Genomic DNA, 14,443 nt, shown 5'->3' with positions numbered 1-14,443 from the left:
CTGAGTGAGTTGCCAGTAGTTGTGAGGGACTGGGGACAAGCTAATGCTGAGAGTTTTTTCAATGTTGATACTATTCATGGAGTTAGAAGGTGTTTCTTGGTCTCACGATTAAGAGTTTGAAAAAACATGTATGACAAGCAAATGCAGTTTCTGTGTCCTGCTGGGTGTAGGCTTAAATGTTAGGTAATTGGAAGTCAGCTCCTTGAAGGGATACAGTTTTAATCTTGGAAAAGATTTTGAGGAGGGGCAAAGGAGAAAGGAACAGAAAAGAATGAGCCTGAAGAAGACTAGGGAAGGGAAAAGTCAGTCATGTTGACAGAAGAATTTAAAGCTTCTCCTTAGCATAGAGTTTAGCACTGTTATTGCCTAGATGTAATTAGAGTGAAGAAGGATGGAGAAAAAATCCTCAGCTCTGACACCTCCTTCTTTAAAAAACAAACCCTCCTGCTAGGGGCAGAATGCCTCCTTTCTCTGGGAGGAGCTGTAGTTGCTCAGCAGCATGGTCAGGCCGGGGTCTCTCATGAGCAGCACTATAAATTTACCACGGGGTGAATTTAGATGTAGATTTGCTGGTGAGTAGAATGACAGTGTATTTTCGGTGACTCGTGATAAGCAATTAAATGATGACTGTGATTTGATAAGTCTGTTTTGTTTTGCTGGCAAGTGCAGTGATGCCTGCTAACACTGCAGAGGTTGTTGCCCCCCAGCAGAGCCCCTTGCTGCTAGAGCCACTCTGCAGGTAGCTTACAACTCAGGCAGCTGTTTTCACTTTTGTTACTGTCAGGCGCTGGGGACACTTTCCTTTCGTCTCTCTCTGGCTCCCTAGGCTCTATCAAAAGTGTGAATCTGAAACAAAACAAAATAAAGCTTCAGTCCACATCTTTGCTCAGCCTTTACATGTGCATTTCCCTGTTTTGAGTTCTTTTAAACTGCAGCTATCAGAAAGAATAAAATAGTGCATCACCTAGTAGAGTATTGAAGTGATCATCCAAGCAATTTTCTTCTCCCTGAAGCCAGACAGCCAAAGCTTTTTATTACTGACTGACTGAACTTCCTGTGTCTGTCTGTCTAGGTTGCTAGGCCACCTCGTTGTCATGATTTGTGATGTTACAGGCTTTTGATTGTAGGCAAACCAGAAATGCTAATTTAAGTATAATATTTACATTTAAAAACCCCTCTTACATAAGATATATAAAAAATAATTCAGCAGTTTTATCTTTTGTCTATGTGCATGTAAAGCTCTAGTAGGCATATGACAAGCAATCTTTCAGCTCTTTACTTCGTGTACCTTCACAGTAAAACAGTGTGGTTAAATAAAAACTAAAAAAAAAAAAAATGTCTTTAGATAGCTTGCAGTTTGGAATAACCATGCCAAGTTCTTGTTACTTTTAGCCTTACAGGATGGTTATTTTTGCTCTGCTTATAGGTAGCCTGATGTCCTTTTTGTCTGATCCAGAAATGAGAGGGATGATGGCATTGTGGCCTTTTAGGAATAGGGCTTTTTAATTTGCCCATTAGGGTGTTGTGCCAACCTGTATTATGTGCGTTTGCATTGCCTCAGATTGCTTTGAAAAATAAATGAAGTAGCTGTGTGTAATTGAAAATAACCAAAAGAGTTATTTTTGGCTTTATCACCTGTGTGAGAGTATACAGTAAGACTTGAGTAAAAAAAACACTACATGAAATTGTGGCTTTTTTGTATGGAAATTACGCTTAAAATGAAAAGGGCTGACAATAAACTGATCATGAAAAAAATGGGAGTATGGATCTGTCCTCTGAAGAAGCATACTTCTCATACCTAGGCAGAAAGGAGGTGTGTTTCTCATTTTCAAGCAGAACCAATATTTAACACCAAGATGAGGCTGTTTAACTCTTTTGTGTTATGGGTGTTGAAACTGCCCTGTAATAGGTAACTATTAAGTTATGATCAGGTAATATTGAGCTGAGTGATGAGTTGTTTTTGTGATTTTTCACAGTGGTAGATCACAATGTGTAATGTGTTACTAGGTTGCATATCACTGGTTTATGTTAGGCCAATGAGGCAAACACAGCGTCTGAGAACTGTTTTGAAAATCATGTCAGTTATTTATCTTAGGATGAGTTAAATCTTGCTGCACTCCCTGCAATTCCCATATTCAGGGTAGGGATGTACAGCAAGTGGTTCAGTTCAGTGTTGTACAACTTCTGTGGAGAAGTCCAGTCTGCCACCCACCAGGTGAAACAGTTTATGTAAAGTTTTAGGCACACAAAATAGGCACAGAAAAATCTTTTGTTGGTTAGAAAATCCTAGAAACCCTCTGTAAAAATCAAAGGCCTTAGGGATATGTTTTGTCCCTTCAGCTAATGAGGCTCTGTGAATGTGTGTGGTGTGTCAATTAACTGAGTAATTACAAGGGATTCCACTTTTTAAAGCTTCTTGTTCAATGAGAATTATTCTGGATCCTGAGGACTGAGGCTTTTGTAAATTTAAGTACACAAATGGTCCAATCCCATACTGTGAACTTCCAGCCTTGGTAGTGCTTCTTTGGGAAGAGCTGGGGCAAAGCCTGAGGAGGAGTCACAAAGGAGCCACCTCTGGAGCTGTGCTTCCCTGAGGACAAAGTAGACTGAAGACTCTTGCTCTGAGAAGAGGAAGATAGAAATCTTGGATAACATCTTTTTAGTTGTTTACTTGTTTTACCTCCTGTAAAACAGAAACACCTTCCAAGTTAACACTGTCTTGCTATCTGAGCTCTTAAGAGCTGAAATAAAAAAAAAGCCTTTGTTGTGGGGGCTGTGAGGGAAATATTTTCTCTTCCTTTGGTTCCAGTCTCACACACCAGCTCCCTTCCCTGCCTAGACAATCTCTGCTAGACTAGGACTGTTTTGCTTTCAGAAACAATTTTCCCCCTCTGGAAACATTCTGTTATGTCACTGAATCAAAGACCCACATTTTGGGACAGATGATTTAAATGCAAAACCAGCATTCATATCAGACAGGGGAAAAGCAGCCTCCTTCTGATGGTGAGTTGGAGCAGCACAACTCATACAGGAAATAGAAGTACAAAGCCAAGTTTTGCTTGCTTTCCTCTCCCTCTTGTTTTTTCTTGTCCTGTTTGGTTTTTTTGTTGTTGTGGTTTTTTTTAAAGCAGTTCTTTAGGATGCCTCTGCCTGATTTTTTAAACTTTCTGCTTGAGCAATAGTGTGACACCGAACAAAGGCACTGGTCTTTTCTTGAGTGTGAGACCTGTATCTAGTGAATGGCACACCAAAAAATGAACATGTTTGAAGCAGATGGATTAAAAAAAAAATAAATCACAAGATGCTCCAAGGGTCATATGGCATTGATACTAAGAATACAGTTTTGGCCCATGCTACCATCTATGAGAACCCCCTCTGCATTTTCTTTTTGCAGATGTGCATATTCAGCACATTAAAATGTGTGCTAAGTAGATTGTGTGTTCCATGGGGATATTCAAAACGAGGCAGAAGTTTTGTGCTGCCAAACCCGTGTTTGGGCAGTAGGCTGGAGGAGGGGTATCTGAGCACTTGCAAAACCACAAAAAGATGTCACTAGGAGAAAATAACTTTTTACTGACTGTATATAATTTGCAAAATGAGAGATACTTAGTGTAGTCATGCTGAAGTGCATTTGGAATTAGAATTGAGAAGCAACTTTTTCTGCTATGAAATAATTTTGGAATTCTTTAAACAGGTTAAAGTTTCTTTTGTAAGTAAATTATTTCAGTTTAATCAGTTAGTTTAAACTGAATCACATTTCTGTGGTTTGGGGTTTTTTTAACCTCAGTGTGCTGGAGTGTATACTTATGATTTTGAGGCAGTTATTTTATTATCTGCCACAGAAAGGTGGTTTATGGTCCTTTTTCCTTATTCACAGTCATTAATAACATATTCAACCCATGAACGTTCAGCGATTTATGCACACTTGAGCTCAGCTGAATACTATAATATCCCACTCTAGCCATTAAAAGCAGTTATCACAAGATAACATTAGGTCAGAACGCAGAGTAGGCTGGTTAAATTGTATTATTGATTGCTGCTTTCTGAAGATTTTCCTCAGTTGTGTTTAAACCATGTGCTTTTTCTTGTTACTGGCTTTTAGAAAAGAAGGCCTGGCAATGTTATCTGAATTGAGATGTCTTGCTTTTGATGCCAGGTTGGAAGTACATGTTTAGAGAGTTTCATTTCTTATATAGATTATCTCAATTTGTCTATTTCCTGGTTTTTTGAAGACAAGGGTGCATCTTCAGTTGAGTCTTCCAAAATAGAGAATATTACTCATCTACTACAGAAGTTAATGTTTCTATTAATTAAATATATTAACACAGGACTTTTCCTGGAATTTATGCAGATGTAGAAAGCAAGAAATATTTGGGTTTACTACTGGGTTTTCAATCAGTTTAGTACTTTGTGTGTGTCCTGTAGACATTTTGTAATCTGCCACCCACCCTCCCCAGGGGGTGGATTGGTAGTGTACCAGCTGGTGTGTTCCGTTTGTAAAATGTGAGATAATCACTCCTGTAAGACCACAGTCATAATGTCTGTAGAAATGTAATTTGGAACATTTAAAAAGAAATAGTAAATGCGTTTTTTTTTCCTTCATGTTTTCTACCCCATTCATGAGTATATACATATTTTTTTTAATAATGCCATTGCTTTCACTGACTGTGTATATATGTGTTTGCATACAATAAGTTTCTTCTTCAAGAGCAAAATTTATGTGATACTGAACTTACTGGATTCCTAAGAAAATAAATCCTTTCTCCCTCTATGTAAACTCCGGTATTTGACTCCTCTTGCGTCAGTATTCATTATCTTAAAATTGAAAAATCCTCTCCTCCCTGAGCTCAGAATCAACATTATTATTGAATTCTCAGGCCTAGGAGAATACTGGTTGCATTGCAAGAAAATAATTTTCTAATCTATATGGCTGAGGAAACCATTCATTTCATACAAAAAGGGTTAATCATATTACCCCTTTTTAAATACCACTTTGCTTTGCCCTTCCTGCGTTTGCAGAAGAAGACACAATCAAATGGCAGACCTGTGTTCCTTTTCAAAAATCCCTGACAAGCCCATGACACAGGCTACTGCTGTAGCTGTACATTTCTATTCATTATTGATGACTTGGGGCCAGGCAGGCAGCACAGAACACAAGCAATATAGATTACCATACTGGGGGCTGGGTTTGGGGGGTTTGTGTCTATGCATGGGCTTCTGTGCATTTGGGTTGGGTTTGGCCTTGGAAAAGCTCAATGTTGAGTAGAAATCCTGCCTGAGAATTACAGCAGAAACAGATTAAATGAGCTTTGTCATACATTTTATTAAAACAATTCAGGGCACTTAAATTAAAGATAAAAAAATGAATGTATGAGTGAATGATCTCTCAAACTAATTGATAATAGCTTAACTTTCCAGCAGACTTGGGAATGATCTTGAAGGATCCTGGGGGACTTGGAGCGCATTTCTCACCTTACAGAGTGCAGGTAGCACTTGGCTGATGAGACATTTTCCTGATAAAGCCAATGTAACCTATCTAATTCATAACAATAATGACAGACAGTGTGCTGTTGGTTGGATTTGGGGTGAGGAGGATAGTATCTAATTTCATGGATACTGCAGACCAAACCCACGTTTTGGGGGAGTGGAGAATTATGGCAGCACTTAAGTGATGAATTTTAGGTTGTATTTCTGAATAGCAGGTCACCAAGAGACCTTGCAATGCTAAGGAAGTGTTTCGCTACTGCTGATGCATAATTAACCCTTATAGGTTTTAATTGCCACAGTGTTCCAACCCATTAAATAAAGTTTTTATTTTCTTGCATTGTCAAGGAGGCGTTTTACAGTGTTTATACTTGCACTGTTTGAGGTTCTTGGTTTGAAGAAGAATGAAGGAGATCAGACAGAGTTTATTTAAACATAGTGTTTATGTTGACAAAATGTGTTTTGCTTTATATGTTTGTAGTGTCTTTGTACAGAACCTGTTCTACTTGAATATTTTTCAGTTACATGGAAAGTTATAGAAAGAAATAAGTAGAATCAATTTTGATATCTCTGATTTCTCTAGAATTTGCCATCGCTATTCTCTCAGGTGTCTGTAATTGTTCCTTTATGCTTCTGGGTTTTTTCACACAACTGATCATCATGGCAGGAAAAGTAAATTTACAGATGAGTTCATTCAAAGTGTTGTTAATTCACAGCTTATTGTGTCAAAATAATTTTTTAAATATTGACCAGAATAAAATGGTGTCTGTTAAAGAGTGGTGAGCGCCAATCCCAAAGAATGAAAGAACAGTCTTGTGGGGACCTTGCCTGTTGGAGCTGTGACTTGGGACTGTTTCAATTCTGGTTTACATGTAGAACCCTTTAAAGCAAGGCTGGTGTAGAGCATAAAAACTACATCCTTTTCCTTTGGGAAGGTGAGGCAAGAAGAAGCCTTCCAGTGGAAGAGTGGCACTTAGCTACTCCAAAAAGCAGTGTCAGTCAAAGCAGAATGTTTTACTTAGTGCCTTCCTTCCATTTCTGTGGGTCTGGTTTCTTTTGTTGCGACTTACTACTCTTCAGTGTGTCTCAAAATACAGAATCAACTCTCTGGCTAATTGAAGAATACAATAACTTGTGTTTTGTGAGGAGATTGTTTTCCCTGGAAGGTCCCACAGCACCATCTAGTGCCATCCTGTCCTAGTGCCACATGGCTTTGTGGGAGCAGAGGTGCTGATGCTGGCATGCTTTGCTGGGAATGGCTTCTTAGTAATTTAAATTAAGATTTGCCTATGACTTGGCATGGATCCAAATACAAGGGAAACTTAGATCCTTTTTAACTTTCTTCTTCAAGAAAACAGATTTAAAAATTTGGTGAAAAATTACCTTTTCTTGTGAAACATGTTTGTTACTGCTATTGCATTTTTATTTTCTACATACAAAACAAAGGAGAAATTGTGGCACATCCTTAACACTGCACTAATATACTTTGCACTTGAAGTACACCCCAACACTTCTAATTAGGCTTATTATGTCCTTATCTTATATCTTAAACCCTTTTTCAAGGAAGGGCTGTGCTTACAGCTACAGGCACCCTAATCCTTCAAGCTCTGTGCCTTTCCTCCTCAGTCCCAATGAGGTCATGCTCATATGGTGTGGAACCTGCTTGTAGTGGTAGAAATTACAGGATTGTGTCCAAGTGATTTTTTGCACAGACAAGGAGGTCACTCTGAGAAGACTAAGGGTGTAGATGATTAAAAAGTTCCTTTCTCACTTTTATGTCTCCTCTAACCAAAGTGCACTTAATGCCAGTGTATAAACTCCTGTCCTAACATACAGAACCTTAGTGATCTTGTTCTCTGCTGGCACTCCATGAGAAATTGATTTGAACAGGAACAGACAGTGGTTTAATCAGATGGAATTAGGAAGAATATTTGCATAGGATGGAGTTTTAAAAGGCTCCATTGAGGTGGAAGGTGAGGAGGAAAGTCTTGAGGCCAGGATTGATGGTCAGCAAAAGCACTGAAGAGGAAATGGGAAGAGGAAAATGTAGCTCCAGCAGGCTCGACAGTATCCTTGAACTCACTGAAGACGGCAAGAAGATGGCTGAGTTAAAGGTGTTGCACAAGAGAGAAGCTAGAAAAAGTTGTGGGAAGGAGTTAGAAGTTTGGTGGATATGGCTTGATCCTATTCCAGAAACATGAGCAAAGGCCCACTGGGTCACACACAGAGCTCTGGAGCTGCTGTGGAGAGGTTACAGCACTTGCAAAGTGTGGCCAGAAGCAGCACCCGGGATCCCACCTGTTGTAGAAGCTGTTCCACAGCCTGCTCCCACCTAACCGATGGTTTCAGGTCGTTTGGTGGAAGTGGTCATTTCCAGCTCTGATTGAGACTTGTGTTGTATTTTGTGCATCATTCCAGATATTGCTCCTGTATCACCTGGGAAGCACCAAGAAGTTTTCATAGTTGCTTTAGAATTTCAGGGTCCTTAGTGCGGTGTTCTGAGCTATTCTGTTGCTGTGTAAGAAACAATTTCTAATGTGTTTAAGATGCCCTCTGCTGGGAAAGCCAGGCAAGCTGGGCTTATCTCTAGTTTTACATTTCTAAAATAATTCTTTACTTATTCTTGGCTTAATGCTCAATGTGATACCAGAAACTCACCCCATAACTGGAAAAAAATGTTCTTTCCTTTTGGTTTTATTCTTTGCACTTCATCTGTGACAAGTGTGGTAGTGTTACTGCTGGTAGTTCAGATCATGGTATTTCTTGTTTCTCTGATGTGTTTTATTGAAAGAACTGAACTCTGCCTGCTCACATTCCTTTTGATTTCATTTTTTCACAGTTGTATAAAATGTAGGCAAGAGGAACATCTGCCAGTAGTAATTATTAATAAATACTGGAAATGCTTTGGATTTCTACTGTTATCTGATGTTTGTTACCTTTTTAATATCATCTCATAATTCTTTTTTCTTTTTTTTTTTCCAAATTAATGTTCATTCCCACAATTGGGGACACTATATTTAGACAAAAGAACAAAGGTGGTACAATGAAACAACTCACAAAGCCCTCTACATAATTTCATAGTTGATATGAAATCTGGTTTATTTTTCCCCCCCTGATAAATCAAAAGCCATTTTGATGTAGTGTTTCTAATTTCACAGTTTTGTTATTAAAATCTAATATTGGCCTAATTGGATTAGTTACAGCTATTTTTTGTGGTGTTTATTTATAATGATAGTTAAATTAGGGTTACATAGAATTGTATTTTCAATTTTGTATTGTAGTTTGTTATCTTGGTACAATATTTATCATTTCACCAAAAATGTGTGAACTTCATACTCTTTTCAATATCTTTTCAGATTTTCCTATCATTTATTATGGGGAGAATGGGTGTATTAAGCATCCTAAAAAGCATCAGTTCATAAGCCTTTGTTCTCCCCAGCTTTCAGAACAGTCATTTCATATAGACAAGACATAAAGAGCCAAATTACATATTTTATTTTGAATAATTGGAGTTTTATAAGCCTTCTTAGAACCAACAGTGTCATTAGAGTAGCTGACAGAAGGGGGATAATATAGTAGGAGTTTTACACTTGAAATTATTTTGAAAATAATTGAATTGGAAAACAAAAGGCAAGTAATTATCTGACACTAGGAGCTTCTGTGATGTCCATGGGGGAGCAACACAGGGACACAAGTTGTATCTCGGGGAAATGACTGAAATTACAAGAAAATGAGAAAGCTGTAATTTAATCTCTGAGATTGCAATAGATAAAACCAAGCATTTGTGTCATTTACATGGGGACAATGTTAGAAACAGCGGGGAAACATGTTTTATTGTGGAAATCAATTTCAACGTCTCAATCAACAGAAATTCATCATCTCTGCTGCCATTTTTAAGTAAGTCAAATGTACAGCATAGCTTGTATAGCCATGCTTACAAAAATATTAAAAGCTGTTTAAAGAACCCATTAAAAGGCCCCTGCAGCCCCTGGATCCAGCTGCTAAGGCACTGAAATGTTTTTGGAATTATTTCAGTTACAAACTTGAAATCTTCATGCTCAAGTGATTCAGTACTTAAAAAATTTAAAACTTAAAAATATGTAAAATTCACAGCTGCATCTGCACCTGTTGCACCTGTTATCAGGCCCTTTTTTGTTATGCCCCTTCAGTGCCTGCTTGTGGTTTCACAAGAACTTGCCTGATCCCAACCTGACTTTTAGTGGGTTTTGCCCTTCTGGTTTGGAAACAAGTATGTATATTTAGCACAGGGGGTTTTGTCTTGATCTGTGGTGTTTGACAAGAGGTTCTGCATGGTTCTAAAGCTATGTGGGGATGGGTGGAAGAAGGGAGAAGGCAGCTATTTCTGAGCATTTTGGTATGTGAAAGCTGTGTTTTAGCAAAAGGAATCATTCTGTGATATCTAAAGTTAAGATTACTGCAGAGCAGTCAGACATGGGAGCACACTTTAAATCAGTTTATTCAAGATGATTAATAATGTGGTATCACAAGTAATAAACAGTGTGATTGCTCAGGGGTGATGCTGTGAGGTGGAGCTGTGAACAGTCTGAAGGATGAGGGTAGTGGGAGTTTTGTGCTCCTTGATTTGAATAGACTGAGAGGTGGCTCTAAGTGCTGCCATGGTCTTTACAATCTCTGTCTTGTTAGTGAAAACATCAATAGCTGAACAATCAGCTTTTCCATCTTTAGGGGTGCCCACTTCCTTTCTGTTGTGATTTTTTTTTTTTCTTCTGGGGTACATCTGTATTTTGTCAGAACTTTGGTACTAGCTGTCCTGTTACTCACAAACATGCCTAATTTGGACCTAGAAGCACTTTTCAAGAGGCAGGGTTCTCTTTTTGAAATGTAAAACATTATAAAGTCGCCTTCAAACTTGTTAAAAATAAAAAAAAAATTGAAGACACATTTCTGAGCACAAAACCAAGGGAAAAAAAAAGACATAAGGAATAATACATATTTTGACGTAAAGTTTCTCTCTCACTGTAACCATAAAAACTACAGTTTGTGTTTGGAACATTTGTTTATTTGTTTGTTGGGTGGTGAAGCTGGGGTTTTATGACGATATTAACGCTAACCAACTGAGCTAATATTTTTTTAGTTGATCTTTCTTTTTAAAGAAGTGCCAGCAACTCTTGAAATAGTCATTTGAGAAATACTGCCATACACAGAAGTAAGACTGAGTTTCATTTCTCATTTATGCTTGTCTTCTGATGAAATTAAGGAATGTCCATAAGCTTTTTTCTCACACCTTACCCTATCAGTAGCATGGAAATGCTGCCCAGTAAGTTTTTACATAATACTGCTTACACTTCAGCTTCTTTTGTGTTCTGTTCTGATGAAGCATTCAGGAACCTCTGTAGCATTAAGCACAAGTAGGTAATTGATTTCAAAAAACACACATTTGTTCAGACCCTTGATTACAAAAACTTTTTTTTTGCCTTTCTAGCTCTGGTTCTTTAGACAAATCAGACAGAACTTTGGTTAAGGTTTTTCTCACTAGCAGTTGCCACATGCGTGTCGTACCGATGACCTGTAAGAATGATGAAAAATTGCACGGGAAATTTGTGGGTAAAGGAAACGAAGGAAAGTTCACATGTATTTCATGCCTCATTACAATAATCCCTACTTGTCTTCTACCATGTGTCCCTCTGGATCTGTGCCCACCTCTCTCTTCCTATTTGCATAATTTCATACTTAATTCTTTGTCACCATAGTTTCAAATTCATTAGGTGACTTCCCTTCCCTGTCTGATTTGGCAGCCAATTCCATCTACTGGTGCTGTATATTCTTTTGGAGGATAAACACCTCTTAATACCTGCTCTACAGCAATGCTGTACTGGATGAAACCCATAGAAAACCTCTTAGCAACTTTATCTAATCAAAGCAAATAACAATTAAATGGCTCTCCAAGTACATCCTTGCTGTTAATATGTACATCTGTGTACATGCTTGCACACACAAACCTGTATTTAAACTCTCACATAAAATTGGTTTCATGATCTTTACTGCAAGGAGATGTTTCCAAGTATCTGACTGTTCAGGCTCCTATGTTGTATCAGTGTCTCATGTCAGGCTGAGAGGTTTTTTCTGCCCTTTCCACTAAAATCATTGAAATACATTCAGTCAGTGTATCACATCAGAGGTGTAAATGGATTTCTTGAAAGTTTTTCTGCAGATAGCAAACGGCAGTCACTTTACAACTTTGACTCCATTGTGGGCAGCAGTCAGGAAGCCTAACACTTCCCCCGAACTTTGAAGATGCTAAAACTGTGTAATGACCTTGCATTCTCAAGGGCAGATGCTCAGCTTTTGCTGGAAGTGCTAATCTACAATCTGTTTATCTCCATACACTATGTATTTGACAGCACTTGCTTGGAACGCAAGTCAGGGAAAAGCATTGTCAAATTTAGTTCCATTTTCCTCTCTGATGGTCTCAGTGTCCAGTGGACTTAGAAATGGCCATCTCAATTTTTAGCTTCTTTTGTGCTTCTCAGCCAGTTGCAATCTTAGAAAGCAGCTACAGTGCCAGTGTCAGAATATCCTCATCTTCATGAAGCCTCTGCTGGAGCGTGAGCTGGGCTCTGGAGTAACTGTTTTCTTCTACATTTTTTTATTCATGGTGAATCAGACTTTGGGCTTTACCTTCAAAATGTAAATTGCCTCCTGTATTTTCTGCCAGTAGACTTTAGACTCAAAGTGCTCTATTTATTATTCTTTGGTGGGTATGAATTGAGATGCATCACATAATGCTCACAAGCACACTGAGGAGTGTGTTCCTAATGCAGGGGTTGTTGAAACAAGGTGCTGTGTGCAGGGGAAGGTAATGCCTTTTGTTGGACAGATACACCATGGCTGGGTAAGCCCTTCTTTATATCTAGGGCAGGAACCTGAAGAGAAGGGCTTCAGCACAGAAAAGCATGTCAGTGTTTTCAGGTTAACATAGAAATGGGCTTTACATCCCCAAAGTTTGTTCTTTAGCAGGTCCATCAGTTAGTTGGGTAACAGAGGTTCCCTCCCTGAGTTAATTGTGCTTTGCTTGCGCCTGTAAACCAGCACATCCAGTACTCCACTTCTGACAGAAGAAGAAAAACCCTTTGGTTTTAATGTAATCCCTGTGGTTTTTCAAACTGGCACTCCTTATCAAAATAAAACATTAACATCAAATTACTCTGATTCAGCAACAGCATCTATTTTTTAATATGAACTTGTCTCTTCTGTCAGGTAATTGTTTAGCTTCCCAGGGAATTGTGTGTGTGTTGCAAATGGAAAAGTTCAACCTTGTAAATCCTTTCTGTGGTGAGGCAACAGGAAACCCACTTCTGATTATTAAGATCACTGGGTTTAATAGCAAAATCTAGTAATAAGTTGCTAAAATTGACCTTTTGAATGCTAGATTTGCAGCATGCTCAGTCAGGAATATCTTTATGTTGTATAGGAGGATTCTCTTGCTCTCCACGTACAGAATTACAGGAAGTGTTATTCTCACAGAGGTGCAGTTTCCTTTCGTGGCACATGCCCTGAATTAGCAGTGGCTGTTGCCCACTGTGTTAGTATCAGCCAACTTCTAAAGTAATTAAGTAGCAAGTCCCAGCTTCCATCCCAGGGAGGAAGGACACCCTCTTGATTTATCAACAAGATAAAGAGAAAAGTTGCTTTGGTTTGGTTTTTTATTGTTGGGCTTTTTTTTTTTTTGTTAACATAAAACCACTCTGAGGCATGAAACAGATAAGAAATAGCTAATGGTGCTGAATCAATGAGTTTGTTCAGGTTCAGAGGAGAGCTGGCTGTGCTCTCAAGCTGGCAGTGTGCTCTCTTCTCCCTACACTCAGTGCTCTGTTGGAGTACGGGATGCTTTTGGAGCATCACCACCTGCTCCATCCATGCTCCTCCCCATGTGAAACTGCCTGAGGGTGGAACCCTGTCGCAGTGGTGTTCTGCCAAAATTAGAGGAGGCTAAGGGAACACCCGGGCACTTGGCAATGTCTGGTAGTATTTGAGGTGTGCAGTGGAGCTGTCAGTGGGGAAAGGGGAAGGAGGGCCAAGTCTGGCTCTCGTCCTCTTAGTGGTCGTCCCTAAAAGCTGGAGTTTGGTCGCTCTGATAGAGTGACTGTGTTGTCCCTACATTACACAGCAGGGACAGATCTTGCACAGATCTTGCAGTCAGTTCTCCCTCATAGATTCTGCTGTATGCAAGTGTCAGTTCAGCCCTTGATGCCTCCTCCCTTCCTCAACTTTAGTTTCTTCCTCTCCAGCTGCTGTACTTGAACACCTATATTTCTTCATATCTGTAATCTGCATTTTGGTCTAGACCTCCTGGAAATAGTGAGTGACTCCCTGAAGCAATTTTTACTGCTTCTACTTCTCTTTTCAGTCTTTTATGATGTAGCTCAATTGTGACATTTGCAAAAAGATAAATTATTATGGATAGCTGGGCTGTGGGGCAGTCAGATATGGCATGTATTATTTATTTTGAAATATGTTTTTAAATTCAGCAGAGCCTTCAAGTTGTACAGCCTAACTGCTGCCTCCTTGATCCTTCCTGTCTGCTATAATTTGTGGCATTTATTTGTTGCATTTTGTTTTAGGAACGCAATAGGAACACAATAGGCTGATAGTCTGTCTAGGTGTGTGGATTTTTGTAGACCCAGAAAGCAAATACAAAACTAGTTGTTTAAGGTTTTTCTTTATATTTTCTTCCAAGAGATTGAAGTAAAGCCATGTTACTGAAGGTTAAGTGAAAAGCAGGGGACAACTGGGTTTTCTGTTGAATTGTTTTTCACTTGTAGCTAAATGAAATATAAAATAAGCACCTTTTTAGATAAACATGAGCATGTTTTGGACCTTTGTCCTTTAAAAAATAAAGTTTGTGAATAGCTGAAAAGCTAGCTATTCTTGTGACCTATCTGAATGAAGAATAGTCCTGGCCTAGAGAAGTTCTGAG

The 14,443-nt window shown here is 38.8% G+C and overlaps 1 protein-coding gene across 9 annotated transcripts in view; it reads left to right on the top strand.

Moving 5' to 3' along the window:
* Positions 1-14,443, top strand: part of SLC10A7 (solute carrier family 10 member 7) — a 139,659-nt gene that overhangs the window by 76,248 nt on the left and 48,968 nt on the right. The gene's annotated exons all lie outside the window — the stretch shown is intronic.

This window comes from Cyanistes caeruleus, chromosome 5, assembly GCF_971803275.1.
Source record: "Cyanistes caeruleus chromosome 5, bCyaCae1.hap1.1, whole genome shotgun sequence".
Lineage (NCBI taxonomy): Eukaryota > Metazoa > Chordata > Aves > Passeriformes > Paridae > Cyanistes > Cyanistes caeruleus.
This window is presented reverse-complemented; position numbering and strand designations above follow the sequence as displayed.